The sequence below is a fragment of the Dryobates pubescens genome, chromosome 26 (genome assembly GCF_014839835.1).
Source record: "Dryobates pubescens isolate bDryPub1 chromosome 26, bDryPub1.pri, whole genome shotgun sequence".
NCBI classification, from domain to species: Eukaryota; Metazoa; Chordata; class Aves; order Piciformes; family Picidae; genus Dryobates; species Dryobates pubescens.
This window is the reverse complement of record NC_071637.1, coordinates 725993-747484: the sequence shown is the minus strand read 5'-3', so window position 1 is coordinate 747484 and position 21492 is coordinate 725993. Positions and strand designations below refer to the sequence as shown.

At 63.9% G+C, this 21492-nt stretch overlaps 1 protein-coding gene across 1 annotated transcript in view; it reads left to right on the top strand.

The window, feature by feature from the left end:
* The first annotated feature begins 1374 nt into the window (after positions 1 to 1374).
* Positions 1375 to 21492, top strand: part of EPB41L1 (erythrocyte membrane protein band 4.1 like 1) — a 77442-nt gene continuing 57324 nt past the window's right edge. Inside the window, exon 1 of the mRNA XM_054173333.1 lies at positions 1375 to 1412. The gene's annotated coding sequence lies outside the window, so the exon portion shown is untranslated. The remainder of the gene's footprint in view (positions 1413 to 21492) is intronic.

Below are 21492 nucleotides of genomic sequence, written 5' to 3'. Positions count from 1 at the left end.
AAGACCCCCCCCAGGAACTGCTGTGGAGTAGGAGCAGGGCCCCAGAGGCTGCTGTGCAGAGGGTGGGTGCCTGGCACTCAGGGCAAGCTGTGCTGGGCTGCACTCAGCTGATGCTTGCTGGTGGGGAGTGAAAGGCTTTTGCTGAGTCCATGGCAGGGGTCCATGGCAGTGCTTTGCATTGATGGCTCTGCTGTGCTCCTGGCAGGATCAATCCTTGCCGGGGGGTAGGGGGTGGATGTGTGCTTGAAAATCAGCCCTTGGAGGAGCAGGAGGCATCCTGGCTGTGCTGCCAGGCCCTGTGCCCTCCTTCCTGTCACTGGAGTGCCTGCTGGGCAGCTTCTCCTCCCCCTCTTGGATGCAGCTGTCATCCCAAAGTGGTCCTGAAGAGCGCTGCCGCCCAGGCTGGGGGCTGCTGCTCTCAGAGCTGCTGAGCTCCCTTCCTGCTGTGGCTGAGGGAGCACAGCTGGGCTCCGGGGCTCCCGTGGCTCCGGGGCTCCGGGGCTTCCGGGGCTCCCGTGGCTTCTGGGCTTCCGGGGCTCCCGGGGCTCCTGGGTTCCCGTGGCTCCGGGGCTCCCGTGGCTTCTGGGCTCCGTGGCTCCCTTGGCTCCGGGGCTCCCGTGGCTCCGGGGCTCCCGTGGCTCCTGGGCTTCCGGGGCTCCTGTGGCTCCTGGGTTCCCGTGGCTCCCGGGCTCCGTGGCTTCTGGGCTCCGTGGCTCCTGGGCTCCGTGGCTCCTGGGCTCCCGGGCTCCCTTGGCTCCGGGGCTCCTGGGCTCCCGTGGCTCCTGGGCTTCCTGGGCTCCGGGGCTCCCGGGGCTCCCGTGGCTCCTGCCCCACTCACCTGCCTGCTCCAGCCCTGCTGCCCAGATGTTGCCCTCGGGGGATGGCCCTGCCGAGCTGGAGGGCCGGCTGACGATGGGGTGGCCCTGAAAGGAGCGCTCGGGCGGCGTGCGGCAGGGGGGGCGGCCCGGGAGGGTCTCGGATCCCCCCCGGGGGAGGTGTGCCGGGGCCGCGGCGCTGCCCGCAGGAGGCATTCGCTGCCCTCAGCGAGGCAGCAGAGCTGCTCCTGCCGGGCAGGGGGCAGGCTGCCTGCCTGGGAGGCTGCTCTGCTCGCATCAGGCTTTTGCATGAGGGCAAAGCAGCAGCCGGCAGAGCCTGGGAGCCTCCGTTCCGCGGCCGTGGAGACCCCCACGGCGGGGGTCTGGAGCGCAGCGCCCGGGGTCTGGAGCGCAGCGCCCGAGCCCTGCGGCCGCCGCCTCGGGATGGCCTTCCCCGAGGCACCAGCTCTGGGTCGTTGCTTTCTTTGGCTTTGTTTGGTGGGGTTTTTCCTTTCCTTTTTAACCCAAGCTCTTCTCTTCCTTGCAGGGTGTGGAGTGTGGCCCAGCAGAGTGCTGAGAGCAGCCCCCGGCAGCAGCGTGAGTGTCCCCTGCCAAGCTTTCGCTCTCCTCTGCCAGCCCCCACCGGAGGCTTGAGTGGCTTCTGTGGCACAGGGAGGGTTGCCCAGCCTGGAGCTGGTGCTGCCCAGGGGAGGTTCATCTGCCAGAAGCCCCTGGCAGGGCTGGCAGTCTGTGCCTGGGTTCCTGCTGGCTTTACGTGTTGGGATCTTCTGCTGGTTTAGTCTGGGAGCTGGGCAGCTGCCCCCTGGCCCACAGAGAGGCTTTGACCATCTGCCTGAGCCTTTGAGCTCCTGCTGGGGTGCCTCTGGGGTGTCACACTCAGCACTGAGCTTCCATGCTCTCCTCTGTGGGGGGAGGGTATGGGGAGGGCAAGGTGCTGTTGGGTGTGGATCTGAGCCCAGGGCATAGCTTCCTGGGCACAGCCAACCTGAGCTTGTGGTGAGGCTGGTGTTGGCCTCTTCCCCCAACAAGTCATGACAGGACAAGAGGAAGGGGCCTCAAGCTGCACCAGGGGAGGCTTAGGTTGGAGACTGGGTGGAGTTTCTTTGTTGAAAGAGCTGTGAGGCATTGGCAGAGGCTGCCCAGGGAGGTGGTGGAGTCCCCATCCCTGCAGGGGCCACGGCGCTTGGGGCCATGGTTCAGTGGCTGTGGTGGTGCTGGGCTGGGGGGGCAGCATTCCCTGCCCTGGAGTGGCACAGGGGGCAGGAGGACACAGCCCCTCCACAGTGAGCTCTGGTAGCCAGCCAGCACTGAGGCCTCCCCTGGTTCTGCTTGCAGCTCAGGGTGTGTGGCCCAGGGCTGGCTGGCTTGGATTCCATGCTGCCCGCTCTTGGCTGTGCCTCGGGGCTCCGCAGCAGGGCCTCGGGGCAGCACCTGCACAGCAGAGCTGCTTCATGGCTGTGTGCTCAGGGCAGGCATGCCCAGCTGTGTGCCAGCTGCTCCTTGGCAAGCCTGAGCAGGCAAAGTCCTGCCAGCACAGCACAGCCCAGGCCAGCTGCTGCCCTGCTGCCCCCTGCTTCTGGAAGGCTTGGGGATGCTGTGGTCACAGCACAGTGCTGCTGCTGAGCTGCTGCTTTCTCTGTGTCCCTGCAGCTTCCTTACAGCTGCTGTGCAGCCCTAGCTCCTGGATGTCAGCAGGGGCTTGGTGCTGGGATGTGGTAGGCAAGGATGAAGGGAATGGGCTGGCTGCTTAGGGGCTTGCTTGAAGGAGAAGGTAGAGCCAGCAGGGCCAGGGAGGGGATTCTACTCTGCTGAGAACCCCTGGAGCTCTGGGGCCAGCTCTGGAGCCTCTGTGGCAGGAAGGCTCTGGAGGGGCTGGAAGGTGTCCAGAGCAGGGCCAGGAGGAGGAGCAGAGGGCTGGAGCTGCTCTGGAGACAGCCTGAGAGAGTTGGGGTTGTGCAGGCTGGAGAGGAGAAGGCTCCCAGGAGAGCTTCTGGTGGCCTTCCAGGAGCTGCAGGGGGCTGCAAGCAAGCTGGGGAGGGACTTTGGAGGGTGTCAGGGAGGGATGGGGGTCTGGGACACCTCTGAGGGGGACAGGAATCAGGCCTGGGACAGAAAGGCAGCAATGGGCACTGGCAGCCCAGAAGGCCAAGGGCAGCTGAGCTGCTTCTGGGCTGCCAGTGCCCATTGGCAGAGGTGGAGGGAGAGGATCCTGCCCCTCTGCTCTGGGGTGTGAGGGAGGGACAGGACTGGGGGGATGGAGCAGCACTAGAAGTGGGGAGCTGGAGCTTGGCTGTGAGGAAGAAGTTGTTGCCCAGGAGGGTGGTGAGAGCCTGGCCCAGGCTGCCCAGGGAGGTGGTGGAAGCCTCCTGCCTGGAGGTGTTTGCAGCCAGGCTGGAGGTGGCTGTGAGCAACCTGCTGTGGTGTGAGGTGTCCCTGCCCATGGCAGGGGGTTGGGGCTGGCTGAGCCTTGGGGTCCCTTCCAGCCCTGGCAGCTCTGTGATGCTGTGGTTCTAAGGTCACCCCTCAGCTGGCCTAGGTGATCATAGCTGATCAGTGTGGAGCTGCTCCTCCTTCCTTGGAAGTGGGGCACAAGATGTGAGCACTGCCATGGGGAAAGGCACTTTGCAGGCCCTGCTTTGGGCCCTGAACAGGACTCTCCTGGGGCTCAGTGGGGGCTGGCTGTAGGCAGAGAGCCTGAGCCTTCCTTTGGAAGGGAAGGGGAGATGGGAGAAGGCAGGGCTGAGCCTGTGCTTGAGCTGGGCTCCCTTCAATAACTTCCCCCTGTGCTGTTCACCTGCTCAAGGTCCTTTCCTCTTGCACCACATTGCTTACAGGCTGCTTTATGGTTTCCAGAGTGCCTGGCCCTGTGTTCTCATCTCTCCTGGCTGCCACATCCCAGCTGCAGGCAGCTGGACCTGGTGGTCTCTGCTTTCTCTTGTCCCTGAGCAGTGCTTGCTGTGTGCTGGGGCAGGAGCTGTGCTCTGCTCTCCCTCTCTGGTGGAGAGAGAGTGCTCCTTGCTCATGGGTGCTCCACACAGCATCCTGGAGGTGTTTGGGTTGGAAAAGCCTTCTCAGGTCATCCAGTCCAACATCAACCCAGCCCCATGGCCCCAGGTGCCATGGCCACGGACCCTTCCAGGCATGGGGACTCCACCACCTCCCTGGGCAGCCTGGGCCAGTCCCTGACCAAGAAATTGTTCCTCCTCTCCAACCTCAGCCTCCCCTGGCACAATTCCAGGCCATTGCCTCTGCTTCTATCCCCTGAGACTGGGGAGCAGAGCCCAACCCCCAGCTCCCTGCAGCCTCCTCTCAGGGAGCTGTAAGGCCTGAGATTAAATCAGGACCAAGGGAATCAGGGCTTGCAGCAGCCCTGCCTGCTCCTGCTGGGCCTCTGAGGTGCCCTGCTGGTGAACTGCAGTGGTCAGCTCCAGGGCATGACTGCAGCTGGCTGAAGCAGATGCAGGGAGCAGTGGGTGCCAGCACAGCAGCCTTTGGTTCAGCCTCTCTCCTTGTCCTGCACCACAACAACCCTGGGCTCTCCTCTGGTGCCTGAGGGAGGGCATAGGAGTGGAGGGGTGGCTGCAGTGCTGGTGGTGCTGGGGTCTCCCTGCAGAGGATGGACCCTGCCTGGCCTGAGCCACCTCTTGGGCAGCCCTTTCTCCATCTGGAAAAGCAGGCAGGGGCCAGCAGGGCACAGGCAGCTCCAGAGCAGGGCAGCCCTGTCTGCAGGCTGAGCCCCTGCCCTGCCTGCACAGCTGCAGGCAAGGGCCAGCAGGGCACAGGCAGCTCCAGAGCAGGGCAGCCCTGTCTGCAGGCTGAGCCCCTGCCCTGCCTGCAGGGCACAGGCAGCTCCAGAGCAGGGCAGCCCTGTCTGCAGGCTGAGCCCCTGCCCTGCCTGCACAGCTGCAGGCAGGGGCCAGCAGGGCACAGGCAGCTCCAGAGCAGGGCAGCCCTGTCTGCAGCCTGAGCCCCTGCCCTGCCTGCAGGGCACAGGCAGCTCCAGAGCAGGGCAGCCCTGTCTGCAGCCTGAGCCCCTGCCCTGCCTGCACAGCTGCAGGCAGTTCCCAGAGGCTGCCAAGTGCAGCTGAGCACCAAGCAGCTGCTGCAGCCCCTCCAGCACCCAGAGCAGGATGAGCTCTGCCAAGCAGCAGCCCAGGCTGCTGCCTGGGTCACTTTGTGCCTCAGGCACGCTGCCAGGCTGCTTGATGGAGCAGTTAGGAAGGACAAAGCTGTTCCTTCCCCCTGCCCTTCAGCCTCCCTGCAGCGCTGGGAGCCTCGCTGGGCAGGCAGCAGTGCCAGCCCCTGGCACAGTGCTGCTGCAGGGTGGCAGTGCTGGGGCAGGGCAGTGCCCACCCCCTGGCTGGGGGTGCTCTGGCTTTGGGGCCCAGCCTGGCTGTGAGGCATGCCTTGCTCAGTGGAGCTTGCTCCTTGCCGCCCCAGCTGCTCTGGCCCGGGCTGGGCCAGCTGTGGCATGTGGCCATGCAGGCCCTGAGGGCTGCTGAGAGCTGCCAGCACCCTCCCCCTGGCCTTGGCAAAGGCTGGCCCCTGGCCACACACCCTGCTTGCTTCAGCTCAGGCTCTTAACCTCCTCTGCATCACCTCACTCTGAGGCTGAGCTGCTGTGTCCCAGCTGGAGTGATGCCCACACATCCCTCTGCCCTTCTGCTGGGCTCTGGAAGGCTTCTCTGCCCCAGGGCTGTGCTGGGGCTGTACCCCTGCCCTCACCTTGGCCATGGGGCACTGTCTGCTGGAGCAGCAGGAGTGGGGCTTGCCCTGGGGGGGCTTGCCCTGGGGGGTGCAGCTTTGCTGCTCTGCTGGCTCTGACCTGCCCCAGCCCCCAGGGAGAGCTCTGCTCCTCCATCCCCCTCCACCCCACCACTGGCTTGGGCCAAGGGTGGGAAGGGCTGGGGTGGGCTCCTGCCTTGCTGCACCCTACAGCTGCATTCCAGTACCTGCAGGGGAGCTGCAGGAGGGCTGGGGAGGGACTGCTCAGAAGGGGCTGTGGGGATAGGACCAGGGGCAATGGTTTGGAACTGGAGCAGGGCAGGGTTAGGTTGGGCATCAGGAGGAAGTTCTGCACAGGGAGGGTGGTGAGAGACTGGCACAGGTGGCACAGGGTGCCCAGAGGGGTGGTTGAGGCCCCAACCCTGGAGACATTCAAAGTCTGGCTGGAGCTGTCCCTGCTGCTTGCAGGGGGGTTGGGCAAGATGCCCTTGGAGGGTCCCTTCCAACCCAGTGCATTGTGTGGCTCTGCAAGCTGTGATCCCAGCCAGGCTGGGTGCAAGGGCAGGGCTCTCCCTTCTGGCATCCCCCTGGGGGAGGCCCTGCCACCCAAGCTGGTGTTGCAGCAGCTCTTGGGCACAGCAGCACCCAGGGGATGTGGAGCTGTAGGCAGCAGTGGAGCACACAGGGTGTGGGGAGGGGACCTGCAGGACAAGAGGAGGCTCAGGGGAGACCTTCTTGCTCTCCACAGCTCCCTGCAGGGAGGCTGGAACCAGGTGGGGGTTGGCCTCCCAGGCACCCAGCACCAGAACAAGAGGACACAGTCTCAAGCTGTGCCAGGGGAGGTTTAGGCTGGAGGGGAGGAGAAAGTTCTTCCCAGAGAGAGTTGTTGGCCCTTGGGATGTGCTGCCCAGGGAGGTGGTGGAGTCCCCATCCCTGGAGGTGTTCAGGAGGGGCTTGGATGTGGCACTTGGAGCCCTGGTTTGGCTGTCAGGAGGGGCTGGGTGTCAGGTTGGACTTGCTGATCTCTGAGGTCTCTTCCAGCCTGGTTGATGCTGTGGTGCTGTGTGGTCCCATGGGGGGATGCAGAGGCTGCACCAGCCCTGAGGAGGCTCTGGCCTGGTTCATCCCCTCCCAGCAGATGGCTGCAGGAGGTGACAGCTCTCTGGGCTTCCTCCAGCCCAGCTCCCTCACAGCCTTGCTGTGCTCTCCTTTATTCTGGGGCTGAGGCTTTGGGGCTTCCTCTCTTGGTGCTTGAAGGGGTGGAACACTGCTCAGGCCACTTCCCCTCCCCAGCAGCTACAAGGGCAGGAGCTGAGAGCTGCTCAGTGGAAGCCAACAGCTGCTGTGGGGCACAATCTGCTCCCCTCATTGCAGCTTGCCAGGATCAAACCATTGCCCCTGGGCCTGCTGCTGCCTGCTCTGCTTTGGTGTTGCTCAGGGGGCTCTGGGCAGGGTCTGCTCCTCCTGGAGCCATCCATGGCTGCTGCCTGCTCTGCTTTGGTGTTGCTCAGGGGGCTCTGGGCAGGGTCTGCTCCTCCTGGAGCCATCCATGGCTGCTGCCTGCTCTGCTTTGGTGTTGCTCAGGGGGCTCTGGGCAGGGTCTGCTCCTCCTGGAGCCATCCATGGCTGCTGCCTGCTCTGCTTTGGTGTTGCTCAGGGGGCTCTGGGCAGGGGCAGCTCCTCCTGGAGCCATCCATGGCTTCTGCCTGCTCTGCTTTGGTGTTGCTCAGGGGGCTCTGGGCAGGGTCTGCTCCTCCTGGAGCCATCCATGGCTGCTGCCTGCTCAGCTTTGGTGTTGCTCAGGGGGCTCTGGGCAGGGTCTGCTCCTCCTGGAGCCATCCATGGCTGCTGCCTGCTCTGCTTTGGTGTTGCTCAGGGGGCTCTGGGCAGGGTCTGCTCCTCCTGGAGCCATCCATGGCTGCTGCCTGCTCTGCTTTGGTGTTGCTCAGGGGGCTCTGGGCAGGGTCTGCTCCTCCTGGAGCCATCCATGGCTGCTGCCTGCTCTGCTTTGGTGTTGCTCAGGGGGCTCTGGGCAGGGTCTGCTCCTCCTGGAGCCATCCATGGCTGCTGCCTGCTCAGCTTTGGTGTTGCTCAGGGGGCTCTGGGCAGGGTCTGCTCCTCCTGGAGCCATCCATGGCTGCTGCCTGCTCTGCTTTGGTGTTGCTCAGGGGGCTCTGGGCAGGGTCTGCTCCTCCTGGAGCCATCCATGGCTGCTGCCTGCTCTGCTTTGGTGTTGCTCAGGGGGCTCTGGGCAGGGTCTGCTCCTCCTGGAGCCATCCATGGCTGCTGCCTGCTCTGCTTTGGTGTTGCTCAGGGGGCTCTGGGCAGGGTCTGCTCCTCCTGGAGCCATCCATGGCTGCTGCCTGCTCTGCTTTGGTGTTGCTCAGGGGGCTCTGGGCAGGGGCAGCTCCTCCTGGAGCCATCCATGGCTGCTGCCTGCTCTGCTTTGGTGTTGCTCAGGGGGCTCTGGGCAGGGTCTGCTCCTCCTGGAGCCATCCATGGCTGCTGCCTGCTCTGCTTTGGTGTTGCTCAGGGGGCTCTGGAAGGGTCAGTTGCTCACAGAGCTGTGTGCTGCCCTAGGACCCTGGTGTGGCTGGTGTCCCTCTCCACCTGCAGAGCAGACAGGGCACTTGGTAGGGCACTGGAGAAGCTGGCAGGGCCCTGGAGGGAGCTTTGCAAGTGTAGTGAGGAGCTTTCAGAGCCTCTGAGGCCACTTGACCCTGCTGGATGGAGAGTGGAGCTTGGTCTTGCTGGCCCTGGTGTCCCCTCGAGGGTGCTCACCCTGCTCCCAGGATGTGTGAGCTGGCATCTTGCCACTGCTGCTGCACAGGCCCCACTGGTTGGCAGGCTGAGCAGGAGAGCTGCTCCTTGCTCCTCCCTGCAGGGTGGGCTGGGTGGTGAGCTGTGGCTGGGGAGGGCAGGGGGCTGCCATGGTCCTGCTGCTGGCTCCAGCCTGGCTCTTGCTGCACGAGACTGCTCAGCTGCAAGCAGGTTGCCAGGGAGACAGAGATGTTCTTACTGGTGCTGCTGCAGCCCTGCCTGGGCACTTTGCCATGCCACCCCTTCAGTGCCACCGCTGCCAGGCCCTTGTGCTGCTGCAGGGGGCTGCTGAGCAGTGTGTGTGCTGCCCTGTCCGGGGGGGCACCGCTGATGGAGCCCCCAGGCAGTGGCTCCTGCTGGCTGTGGCCTCCCCAGTGCCAGTGTGAAGGCTGGGGGGAGCCAGGGGAGCATGGGGCATGGGCCTGTGCTCCAGAGCCATCCCCAAGTGGGTGCCTTGTGGCAGCCCCAGAGGGGCTGTGAGGGAATGCCTGGGGGCTGTCTGCCACTGCTTGGCTCATCCACCCAGGAGGGAAGCCTCCACCTCTTGGGAAGTCTGACTTGTCCTCTGGACCCATCCTGGGCCACCTTCATGTCCCTGAGGAGTGAGCAGGGCCTGGCAGGCAGAGGTGTGTGGTGCTGTGCCAGCCTGAGGCTGGGGGCAGTGTGTTGGTGCTCTGCCAGGGCTGCCTGTGCCCCCACGTGGCTGGCACCCATCCCAAACCCTCTTCCAGGCAAGACCTCTGTGTACAGCCAGCCCTGGGCAGCCTCCAGCAGCTGCCTCCACTGCTGCCCTCCTGCCTGGCCCCCTGAGACCCCATCCAGGATGGCTGCCAGGTGCCAGGCAGCTCTGTCCTGTGCCCCCCACCGCTGCTGTGGGAGTGCTGGAGCCTGCTGCCTGTGGCAGCTGTGCTGGCACTGCTCTGTGCCCAGCAGCCCTGCTGCAGCCTGGGCTGTGTGGGACTGAGGGGTCAGGCTGGGATGGAACTGCCTGAGCCCAGAGCCACCTGGGATCCAAGTCAAAGTGATGCCCTTGGCCACCTCATGGCCCTGCCAGCACCTGCCCAGGCTGGTCAGGGCAGCAGCTTTGCAGTGCCACAGCCTCTGGAGGTGCCCAAGGGAGAGCACAGCAGGGCAGCAGCAGTCTAAGAGGTTGCTGGAATGCAGGGAGGACAATTCCCTCTTCCAGGTGGGAAAGGAGCCCACAAGAGGAGGTTCTCTGCTGCAGCTTGTCCTCACCAACAAGGAGATGCTGCTGAGTGAGGGGAAGCTGCAGGGCAGCCTTGGCTGTGGTGATCCAGGTCAGACTGGATGAGCTTTGCAGGTCCCTTCCAGCCTGGACCATTCTATGGCTCTGTGATTCTGTGTCCTGGGCAGGGCAATCCCAGGCACTGCTACAGGCTGGGCAGGGACTGGCTGGAGAGCAGCCCTGGAGCAAAGGCCTTGGGGGTGCTGGGGGAGGAGAAGCTCAGCAGGAGCCAGCAGGGAGCACTTGCAGCCCAGAGAGCCAAGCAGAGCCTGGGCTGCAGCAAGAGAAGTGTGGCCAGCAGGGCCAGGGAGGGGATTCTGCCCCTCTGCTCCACTCTGCTGAGCCCACAGCTGCAGCTCTGGGGCCAGCTCTGCAGCCTCTGGGCCAGGAAGGCTCTGGAGGGGCTGGAAGGTGTCCAGAGCAGGGCCAGGAGGAGGAGCAGAGGGCTGGAGCTGCCCTGCTCTGGAGACAGCCTGAGAGAGTTGGGGTTGTGCAGGCTGGAGAGGAGAAGGCTCCCAGGAGAGCTTCTGGTGGCCTTGCAGAAGCTGCAGGGGGCTGCAAGCAAGCTGGGGAGGGACTTTGGAGGGTGTCAGGGAGGGAGAGGGGTCTGGGACACCTCTGAGGGGGGCAGGAATCAGGCCTGGGACAGAAAGGCAGCAATGGGCACTGGCAGCCCAGAAGGCCAAGGGCAGCTGAGCTGCTTCTGGGCTGCCAGTGCCCATTGGCAGAGGTGGAGGGAGAGGATCCTGCCCCTCTGCTCTGGGGTGTGAGGGAGGGACAGGACTGGGGGGGATGGAGCAGCACTAGAAGTGGGGAGCTGGAGCTTGGCTGTGAGGAAGAAGTTGTTGGCCAGGAGGGTGGTGAGAGCCTGGCACAGGCTGCCCAGGGAGGTGGTGGCAGCCTCCTGGCTGGAGGTGTTTGCAGCCAGGCTGGAGGTGGCTGTGAGCAACCTGCTGTGGTGTGAGGTGTCCCTGCCCATGGCAGGGGCTTGGGGCTGGCTGAGCCTTGGGGTCCCTTCCAGCCCTGGCAGCTCTGTGGTTCAGTCCCTGCTCCCCTGGCCCTGCAGTGCTCTCTGGGTGCATGGCCAGGAGGCTATGGGGAAGGTGTTTGGTGGATTCTATGAGCCCTGCTCCCAGGCTGGCCACAGCACTCTGCTGTGCTTGGAGCAGGGCTCTGTGCACTGCTGGTTCCCCTGGGGCTGTGCCCACCCTGGGGCTGTGCCCACCCTGGGGCTCTGCTCTTGGCTGCAGAGAGGTTTCCATCCAGCTTTGCTTTTTTTTTCCCCCCTCACTTGTTGGACTTTATTGGTTTTAAAGCTTCTCCCCCAGCCCTTCCTTCTGCTGCCATTTAATTGTCCAAGTTCCCTCAGTGCTCATCACCTGCCTGGGGGGAGGACTGGAGCCACATCAAAGCCAGATGAGCTGCTGCAGGCACTCAGCAGACCTCCTCTGGGAGCTGGCAAAGAGATTAAACAGCCTCAAACAACAACTGCTCAGGGTTGTCCAGGAGGTAAAATGGAAGGGCTGGGGGCGGGGGGGGGAGTGAGAGGAGAGCCAGCAGGATTTGCTGCCCAGAAAATGTCTGCCTGGAGGCTCCCTGGCCCTGTGCTCCCCCCTGCAGGATAGCAGGGCAGGCACCCCCGGGCTGGAGCAGGTTGGCAGTGGGGGCTGAGGGTCTCCAAGCAGCTCCCCAGCTGTGAGGCTGGCCTGGGCTTGTGCAAAGGTCTGCAGTGCCTCCAGCAGCCTTTCCTGCAGCCACTGCTTGCCACAGAGTCCCCATGGCTGGAAAAGGCCTCTGAGAGCATCAGGTCCAACCATGATCTGAGCCCACCAGGGCCACTGCTGTCCCACATCCCTGAGCACCATGTCTGGAAGGCTCTTAACCCCCTCCAGGGATGGGGATCCAAGCACTGCCCTCTTCCAGCCTTTGGAAACCCTTCTGGCACAGAGGTTTCTCCTCCTCTCCAACCTGACCCTCCCCTGGCACCATTCCAGGCCAGTTCCTCTTGTCCTCTCAGTTGTGGCTTTTGAGCAGAGCCCAACCCCAGCTCCCTGCAGCCTCCTCTCAGGGAGCTGCAGAGGGCAATGAGGTCTCCCTCAGCCTCCTCCAGGCTCAACCCCCCCAGCTCCCTCAGCTGCTGCTCCCCAGACCCTTCCCCAGCTTGGTTGCCCTTCTCTGGACACAGTCTCCAGACAGCTGCTGGGGTTTTTTGATCAGCCTTAGGGCTGTGCAGGAACTCATCACAAGGTCACAGCTCACAGGATGCTGGGGGTTGGAAGGGACCTCTGGGGAGCTTCCAGTCCAAGCCCCTGCCAGAGCAGGAGCAGAGAATCCAGCACAGGTCACACAGGAACACATCCAGACAGGGCTGGGAAGGCTCCAGAGCAGGAGACTCCACAACCTCTCTGAGCAGCCTGCTCCAGGGCTCTGGGACCCTCACAGTCCAGAAGTTCCTCCTCATGGGGAGCTGGAACCTCCTGTGCTGGGGACCCTGCTGCAGTGCATGACTGATTTGTACCACCCTTCAGCCAGGGTTGGCATCTGGTGGTGGCAAAGAGGTGCCAGGGCTGGAGCAGTGTCCCTGAACTGAAGTTGTAGGCTTGGTGACCTCCCTGGGCTGAACTCCTGGGTGGGCTCTGTGGGCACAGCCAGGCTGGGAGTGGACCCTCGGCCACCCAGTGCCTGTCTGCAGTGCTGCCTGCCAGGAGCAGGGCCCTGCCTGTGCCCAGGGCTGAGCCAGGCTTCAGCTGGCAGGTTCAGCTCAAGGCTTCAGCATTTGCTTTGGAGAGGTGAAAAAATACCACACAAAGGGACTGCTAAGCTTTGGGTTTGGGAATGATGCAGTGCCCATGGGATCAGAGCCAGCCCCAGGCAGTGCATGGAGAGCTGGCAGTGGCTCAGCCTCCAGCTCAACTGCCTGTGGGCACCAAGGAGCATGGTGTGGGCACCAGCAGGGCAACCTCCTGTGCCTCCTTCTCTTTGCTGCCTTTGACCACTCCTCTGTGCCTGCTTAAATCTGCATGCTTGTGTTGGTGTCTGGAGAAGAGAAGGCTCCAGGGAGACCTCAGAGCAGCCTTGCAGTACCTGGAGGGCTCCAGGAGAGCTGGGGAGGGACTCTGGACAAGGGCTGGGAGTGCCAGGCTGAGGAACAATGGCTTTGAGCTGGGAGAGGAGAGACTGAGAGTGGAGAGGAGGAAGGAATTGTTGGCAGTGAGGCTGGGGAGAGCCTGGCACAGGCTGCCCAGGGAGGCTGTGGCTGCCTCCTGCCTGGAGGTGCTGAGGACCTGGCTGGATGAGGCCTTGAGCAGCCTGTGCTGGTGGGAGGGGTCCCTGCCCATGGCAGGGGGCTGGAGCTGGCTGAGCTCTGAGGTCCCTTCCAACCCAACCCAATCTGTAATCTAAGATTAAAGGCCAAAACCTGAATGGAGCTGCTCTGGGTGCTGAGCCAAGGGGGATCAGATGACCTCTAGAAGCATCTGGCCCTGCTGCAGGGGCTGGCAGGGGCAGGAGGGGGCTGGCAGGGGTAGGGGCAGGAGGGGGCTGGCAGCAGGCTTCCTCCCAAGCCATGCTCAGTTCCTGTGAACCATGAGGGTTGGCTGGTTTGTTTCAAGCCTCTCTAGCTGTGGTTGGCAGAGGCTGCCCAGGGAGGTGGTGGAGCCCCCATCCCTGGAGGTGCTCCAGAGCCCTGTGGCACCTGGCCACAGCTTGGTGGCCATGGTGGGGCTGGGTCAGTGTTGGGCTGGGAGATCCTGGATGCCTCTTCCAGCCTGAACAGAGTGGTTTCCATTTGAGCTTTGCCTTTCCCTGTCTAGCAGCTGTAGGCTCTGGGGGCAGCCCAAGCCCTTGGAGGGGCACATCTGTCTCATCTGGGGCTGTTAGAATAGAATGGAATAGAATGGAATGGAATGGAATGGAATAGAATGGAATAGAATAGAATGGAATGGAATAGAATAGAATGGAATGGAATAGAATGGAATAGAAATGGAATAGAATGGAATAGAAATGGAATAGAATGGAATAGAAATGGGATGGAATGGAATGGAATGGAATGGAATGGAATGGAATAGAATTAACCAGGTTGGAAAAGGCCTCAGAGCTCATCCAGTCCAACCTCTCCCCCAGCACCATCTGATCAACTCAACCATGGCACCAAGGGCCTCAGCCAGACTCTTCCTAACCACCTCCAGGGATGTGGACTCCACCACCTCCCTGGGCAGCACAGCCCCAGGGCCAATCTCTCTGGCTGGGAAGAATTTCTTCCTCACCTTCAGCCTGAACCTCCCCTGGCACAGCTTGAGACTGTGTCCTCTTGTTCTGGTGCTGGGTGCCTAGAATAGAATAGAATCGAATAGACCAGGTTGGAAGAGACCTTCAAGATCATGGAGTCCAACCTATCACCCAGCACCACCTAATCAACTAACCCATGGCACCAAGCACCCTGGCGAGCCTTGCCCTGAACACCCCCAGCGCCGGCGACCCCACCGCCTCCCCTGGCAGCCCATCCCAGTGTGCAATCACTCTCTCTGTGTATCACTCTCTCTGTGTTGCTCCCTTGCCTCCAGGCCTGTGGTGTGCGGCAGGGCTGGGAGCTGAGCCCTGGGGGCAGCCTGCAGCGGGGGAGGTCCTCAGCACAGCCAGGCCCCGGGGCTCCGGCGGGCAGGAGGCAGCTGGCGGGCGGCAGGTGGCGAGCTGCGGCCCCGGCCCCGCTGGCAGCGCTGCTGCGGCGGCGCTGGCGCTGCCGGCAGGGCGCCTGCGGGATGGGGGTTGCTAAGCGACCAGCAGAGGTGGAGCTGTGCTGCCTGCCAGCCCCCAGCGCCGCTGCCTGCGAGCCGCTGCCTGCGAGCCGCTGCCTGCGAGCCGCTGCCTGCGAGCCGCTGCCTGCGAGCCGCTGCCTGCGAGCCCCCAGCGCCGCTGCCTGCCAGCCCCCAGCGCCGCTGCCTGCCAGCCCCCAGCGCCGCTGCCTGCGAGCCGCTGCCTGCGAGCCGCTGCCTGCGAGCCGCTGCCTGCCAGCCCCCAGCGCCGCTGCCTGCGAGCCGCTGCCTGCCAGCCCCCAGCGCCGCTGCCTGCGAGCCGCTGCCTGCCAGCCCCCAGCGCCGCTGCCTGCGAGCCGCTGCCTGCTCCGGCGCTGACCACATCCCCCTCGGGCAGCACAGCTCCGGCCACTGCCACCCTGCTGCCCACAGCGCCCAGCCCTGGGGCAGAAGGGCAGCCCAAGGGGTCTCTGGGCATCACTGAGCCTTGGTTTGGGGTCTTCTGCCTGAGATCAGCCAGGCCTGCAGCAGGAAGAGTGTGGCCAGCAGGAGCAGGGAGCTCATCCTGCCCTGTGCTCAGCACTGCTCAGCCCACACCTGGAGTCCTGTGGCCAGCTCTGGGCTCCTCAGGTCAGGAAAGAGGTTGAGCTGCTGGAAGGTGTCCAGAGAAGGGCAACAAAGCTGGGGAGGGGTCTGGGGCACAGCCCTGGGAGGAGAGGCTGAGGGAGCTGGGGTTGCTTAGCCTGCAGAAGAGGAGGCTCAGGGGAGACCTTCTTGCTCTCTGCAACTCCCTGCACGGAGGTTGGAGCCAGCTGGGGGTTGGGCTCTTGTGCCAGGCACCCAGCCCCAGAACAAGAGGACACAGTCTCAAGCTGTGCCAGGGGAGGTTCAGGCTGGAGATGAGGAAAAAATTCTTGCCAGCAAGAGAGATTGGCCCTGGGGCTGTGCTGCCCAGGGAGGTGGTGGAGTCCCCATCCCTGGAGGTGTTCCAGAGGGGACTGGATGTGGCACTTGGAGCCAGGGGTTAGTCATGGCGTCTGTGGTGCCCAGTTGGACTTGGTGATCTTTGAGGTCTCTTCCAGCCTTGGTGATTGTGTGATTCTGTGACTTGGCCTCTGCTGGATGTGGGGTGGGTTCTGAGAAGCTTGCAGTGTGGCCAGCAGGAGCAGGGCAGCCACTGTCTGCCTCTGCTGGGACTGCTCAGGCCACACCTGCAGCACTGGGTTCAGTTTTGGGCCCCTCGCTCCCAGCAGGACATTGAGGGGCTGGAGTTTGGTCCAGAGAAAGGCAACAAAGGTGGGAAAGGGTTGGGAGAACAGGGCTGGGGAGGAGCAGCTGAGGGAGCTGGGCTGGGTTAGTCTGGGGAAGGCTGAGGGGAGACCTCCTGGCTCTCTACAGCTCCCTGAGAGCTGCAGGGGGGTGAGTGTTGGTCTCTTTCCCCTAGTGAAAAATGCCAGGAGAAGAGGAAATGGCCACCAGTTGCACCAGGGGAGGGTTAGGTTGGACATGAGAAGCAACTTCTTCCCTGAAAGGGTTCTCAAGCACTGGCACAGGCTGCCCAGGGGCAGGTGGTTGAATGCCCAGCCCTGGAGGTGTTTCAGAGAGGCAGAGCTGTGGTGCTGAGGGCCAGGGTTCAGCACCAGCCTTGGCAGCATTAGAGAGTGGTTGGACTGGATGAGCTTAGAGGTCTTTGCCAACCACATCAGCTCTGATTCCTTGAAGAAAGAAAAGGTTGGGCTTGATGATCTCTGAGGTCTTTTCCAACCTGGTTAATTCTATCCCATCCCTATCCCCATCCCTATCCCCATCCCTATCCCCATCCCTATCCCTATCCCATCCCTACCCCATCCTATTCCTACCCCATCCCATCCCCATCCCCATCCCATCCCCATCCCCATCCCATCCCCATCCCCATCCCCATCCCATCCCCATCCCTATCCCTACCCCATCCCATCCCTACCCCATCCCATCCCTACCCCATCCCTACCCCATCCTATCCCTACCCCATCCCTACCCCATCCCATCCCTACCCCATCCCATCCCTACCCCATCCCTACCCCATCCCATCCCTACCCCATCCCTACCCCATCCCATCCCTACCCCATCCCATCCCTACCCCATCCTATCCCTACCCCATCCCATCCCTACCCCATCCCTACCCCATCCCTATCCCTATCCCTATCCCTATCCCTACCCCATCCCTATCCCTATCCCTATCCCTATCCCCACCCTACCCTATCCCATCCCTATCCTATCCCATCCTCAGGCCCTGTGGCTGGATCTTGCCAGTCCCCCTGGCCCTGTGCCCCCTCAGGCTCCTGGGACGCTCTCAGCCTGCTCCTTGCTCGCAGCTCTTCCTTCCCCCCCGTCCCCAGCTGTGTTCCCCAGCGCCTGGGCAGCGCAGGCAGAGCCCTTGCTGGTGAGCACTGAGACCCAGCAGGCACTGAGCCCCTCAGCCTTCCCCACATGCCCCAGGCCAGGCTCTCCATGGCTCAGAGGAGGCCTCACATCTTCCCCCAGCTGCCTTTTTTTTTTGTCCCTGATGTGCCTGAAGGAATTCTTCTGCTTCCACTTTCTGTCCCTGGCCAGGTTCCCTTCCCTCTGCTCCTCTGCTCCCTGGCTGCTTGGGCAAACCCCTTTGCAGTCCTCCCAGGTGGCCCTGTTCTTGCTCTCACTGCCTGCAGACTGCTTTGTGCCCAAGTCGCTCCAGCAGCACCTTGTTCACCCTGGCACCCTGGGGTTGTGCAGGGAGAGGAGAGGAGAAGGCTCCCAGGAGAGCTTCTGGTGGCCTTCCAGGAGCTGCAGGGGGCTGCAAGCAAGCTGGGGAGGGACTTTGGAGGGTGTCAGGGAGGGAGAGGGGTCTGGGACACCTCTGAGGGGGGCAGGAATCAGGCCTGGGACAGGGAGCCAGCAATGGGCACTGGCAGCCCAGAAGGCCAAGGGCAGCTGAGCTGCTTCTGGGCTGCCAGTGCCCATTGGCAGAGGTGGAGGGAGAGGATCCTGCCCCTCTGCTCTGGGGTGTGAGGGAGGGACAGTGGGGCTGGCTGAGCCTTGAGCTCCCTTCCAGCCCTGGCAGCTGTGTGGTTCAGTCCCTGCTGCCCTGGCCCTGGCCCTGCTCTCTGGGTGCATGGCCTGGAGGCTGTGGGGAAGGTGTTCAGTGGCTTCCTGAGCAGCTGCTGCCAGCCCTCACAGCAATTTCTCCCTGAGCTAATGGATCCTGGCTGGGAGCTGCCCCTGGGGAAGGGTGGGAGTGAAACCTCCTTTGGAAAGGCTTGAGGCTGCCCAGCTGTGGGGGCAGGGGGGAGGCTGTGCTGCCTTTGCATGCTTGGCAGGCTTGGAGGAGGAGGAGGAGGCACCACAGCCCTGCCCCCACCACCTCCTGGGATGCAGCAGAGGACTCCTTTCCCCTGGTTTCTCCTGGTGCCAAAGCAGGGATGGAGCAAGCTGGGAGGAAGGTTTGGTCCCTTGGGGCAGACTCTGGGCTGGTCAATGCTGACAGCAGAGGAGGGAGGCAGAGAGTTGCCTTTGCCCAGCTCAGGGCTGCTTTGGGGAACAGCTCTGACCTCTTCCTATGATCTTTGGGGCTTCTTAACTTCCTCCTCCCCCACCCCCAGCTTTCTTATGGTTCATTTCTGACCCATGGCACAGTGCCTCTGGATCCAGTGGGTTGGTGAGCCCAGATCCAGAGCTGAGTTGGGTGGAAGAGTTTCATTTGGTTGGGCAAGGAGTGGCTGAGAGCAGTGCTGAGGAGAAGGCCTCGGGGCTGTTAGGTGGTGGCAAAGTCCCCAGGAGCCAGCAGTGGTCCCTGGCAGCCCAGAGCCAGCTGAGTGCTGAGCTGCAGCCAGAGCAGGGAGAGCAGCAGCACAGGGAGGGGATTCTGCCCCTCTGCTCTGCTCTGCTCAGCCCCCACCTGCAGCACTGCCTCCAGCTCTGGGGCCCCCAGCACAGGGAGGACCTGGAGCTGCTGGAGAGGCTCCAGAGGAGGCCACAGAGATGAGCAGGGGGCTGCAAAACCTCCCCTGTGGGGCCAGGCTGGGAGAGTTGGGGCTGTGCAGCCTGGAGGAGAGAAGGCTCCAGGGAGACCTCAGAGCAGCCTTGCAGTACCTGAAGGGCTCCAGGAGAGCTGGGGAGGGACTCTGGACAAGGGCTGGGAGTGGCAGGCTGAGGAACAATGGCTTTGAGCTGGGGGAGGAGAGACTGAGAGTGGAGAGGAGGAAGAAATTGTTGAGAGTGAGGGTGGGGAGAGCCTGGCACAGGCTGCCCAGGGAGGCTGTGGCTGCCTCCTGCCTGGAGGTGCTGAGGACCAGGCTGGATGAGGCCTTGAGCAGCCTGTGCTGGTGGGAGGGGTCCCTGCCCATGGCAGGGGGCTGGAGCTGGCTGAGCTTTGAGCTCCCTTCCAACCCAATCTGTAATCTAAGATTAAAGGCCAAAACCTGAATGGAGCTGCTCTGGGTGCTGAGCCAAGGGGGATCAGATGACCTCTAGAAGCATCTGGCCCCGCTGCAGGGGCTGGCAGGGGCAGGAGGGGGCTGGCAGCAGCAGGCTGCAGGTGCTGGCAGGGACAGGAGGGGGCAGGGGCAGGAGGGGGCTGGCAGGGGTGGGCAGGGGCAGAGGGGGCTGACAGGGGCAGGGGCTGGCAGCAGGCTGCAGGGGCTGGCAGGGGCAGGAGGGGGCAGGGGCAGAGGGGGCTGGCAGGGGCAGAGGGGGCTGGCAGGGGCAGGAGGGGGCTGGCAGGGGCAGAGGGGGCTGGCAGCAGGCAGCAGGGGCTGGCAGGGGCAGAGGGGGCTGGCAGGGGCAGAGGGGGCTGGCAGCAGGCAGCAGGGGCTGGCAGGGGCAGAGGGGGCTGGCAGGAGGGGGCAGGGGCAGGAGGGGGCTGACAGGGGCAGGGGCTGGCAGCAGGCTGCAGGGGCTGGCAGGGGCAGGAGGGGGCTGGCAGGAGGGGGCAGGGGCAGGAGGGGGCTGACAGGGGCAGGGGCTGGCAGCAGGCAGCAGGGGCTGGCAGGGGCAGAGGGGGCTGGCAGGAGGGGGCAGGGGCAGGAGGGGGCCGGCAGGGGCAGGGGCTGGCAGCAGGCTGCCTGGCGTCAGCCGGAGCTCCGTGAGTCAGCGTTTGGCTGCCGATGAGTCACAGCAGCGCTGCCAGGGGCTGAGCGGGGCTGGCAGTCATGCTCTGGAGGGAGGGCAGTGCCAGGGGAGGGGGTGAAGATGTTTTCCTTCATCGTCTCAGCCGTGCCCGAGCCTGGCTGTGAGGTCTGCCGGCGCCCAGCCGGAGGGAGCCGCGCTCTGCCCGCGGAGGGTGCCCTCCCTGCAGGCGGCCGGGGCACAGGGTTTGGTGCCCTGGCACCTCAGTGGCCTGCTGGCTGCCCCCAGCCATCGTTGTCCTAACCCCGTGGTACAGTGCCCCGACCTCGTGGCATGCTGCTCCAGACCCAGGCCTGGCTGTGGGAGGGCAGGGGCCGTGGCACAGAGGCTCAGAGGGTGTTAGGGGCTGGAAGGGAGCCCTGGGGATCTTTGGGTGCAGCCTCCCTGCTGCCCAGCTGGGCAGCCCTGGCCCTGCAAACGCTGCTGGAGGGCTCCCTGCTGAGCAGGTGGTGCTCTCATCCCTCTGAAGGGGGGGGGTCACCTGCTGCCCTTTCCTGGTGGGAGGCAGATGACCTCCTGGCACAGCTGCAAGTGCCTGGAGCTGTGCTGTGCCAGCTCCAGGCCGGTGGCCAAGCTTCATTGTTGTGCTTCAGCAATGTGCTTTGGGCATCATCCCATCACCCTTCTGGGCTCAGGGACCCTCAGCCCCAGATCTGAACTCTCAGAGCTGGCCTCCTCAGGGGGCTTGGCTCTGTCCTTGATGCTGCAGCTCCCAGGGGGGCAGAGGCTGAAGTGTGGAGCCCTCAGAGCACGCACAGCCAGGTCAGTGCTTGCCAAGCCTCTGGTTGCCCTCTGAAGGACTTCTGCAGGCCAGGTGCCCTGCAGCAGGCTGGGGCTGGGGCTGCTGGGTTCTGTGTTTGCTTTGGGCAAGCCACAGAGGGTTCTGCATTTGGCACTGGTTTGGCACTGGTTTGGGCTGCAGGCTGGGGATGGAGTGGCTGAGAGCAGCCAGGCAGAGAGGGACCTGGGGGGAGTGGTGGACAGCAGCTGAACAGGAGCCAGCAGCGTGCCCAGGGAGCCAAGAAGGCCAAGGGCATCCTGGCCTGCAGCAGGAAGAGTGTGGCCAGCAGGAGCAGGGAGCTCATCCTGCCCTGTGCTCAGCACTGCTCAGCCCACACCTGGAGTCCTGTGGCCAGCTCTGGGCTCCTCAGGTCAGGAAAGAGGTTGAGCTGCTGGAAGGTGTCCAGAGAAGGGCAACAAAGCTGGGGAGGGGTCTGGGGCACAGCCCTGGGAGGAGGTTGTAGCCAGGTGGGGGTTGGTCTCTTCTCCCAGGCACCCAGCACCAGAACAAGAGGACACAGTCTCAAGCTGTGCCAGGGGAGGCTCAGGCTGGAGGTGAGGAAGAAATTCTTCCCAGCCAGAGAGGGATGTGCTGCCCAGGGAGGTGGTGGAGTCCCCATCCCTGGAGGTGTTTAGGAAGAGCCTGGCTGAGGCCCTTGGTGCCATGGTGTAGTTGGTCAGATGGTGAGAGGTTGGACTTGCTCTTCTGAAAGCTCTTTTCCAGCCTGGTTAATTCTGTGCTCCGTGGTGCCCAGGCACCGGGGTGCCAGAGGGCAGTGTCAGCCAGGTTGTGCCACAGCCTGTGTGAGACCAGGGCAGGATCTTCTTAGCCAGGCAGAGCTGGAGCCAGGTAAGAAAGGTCGTTCCAGGCCATCCCCGTCGAGGCAGCCACGTGAGGGCTGCTGTCTGCCGGGAGGCAGCCTGCTGGGGGCCGGCTGCCCACCCGCGCCGCGGTGCCTGCCCGCGCCTGCCACCCGGGCTCCTGGCTGCCATCCCTGGCTGCCGCTCAGCCCCGTGGCTGCTGCCATCTCCTGTGGCACCTTGCTGCTCCTTGTGCCTGCCTGCGAGGGGCCTCAGAGCATGGAAATTTCCGAGCTGCAGCGCAGCGAGCTGCAGCTGGAGCCCGGCTCTGCCGCGCCTGGGAGCGGGCACCGCGCAGCTGGGCGCTGTGGGCACTGCAGCAGGGCACTGCGGG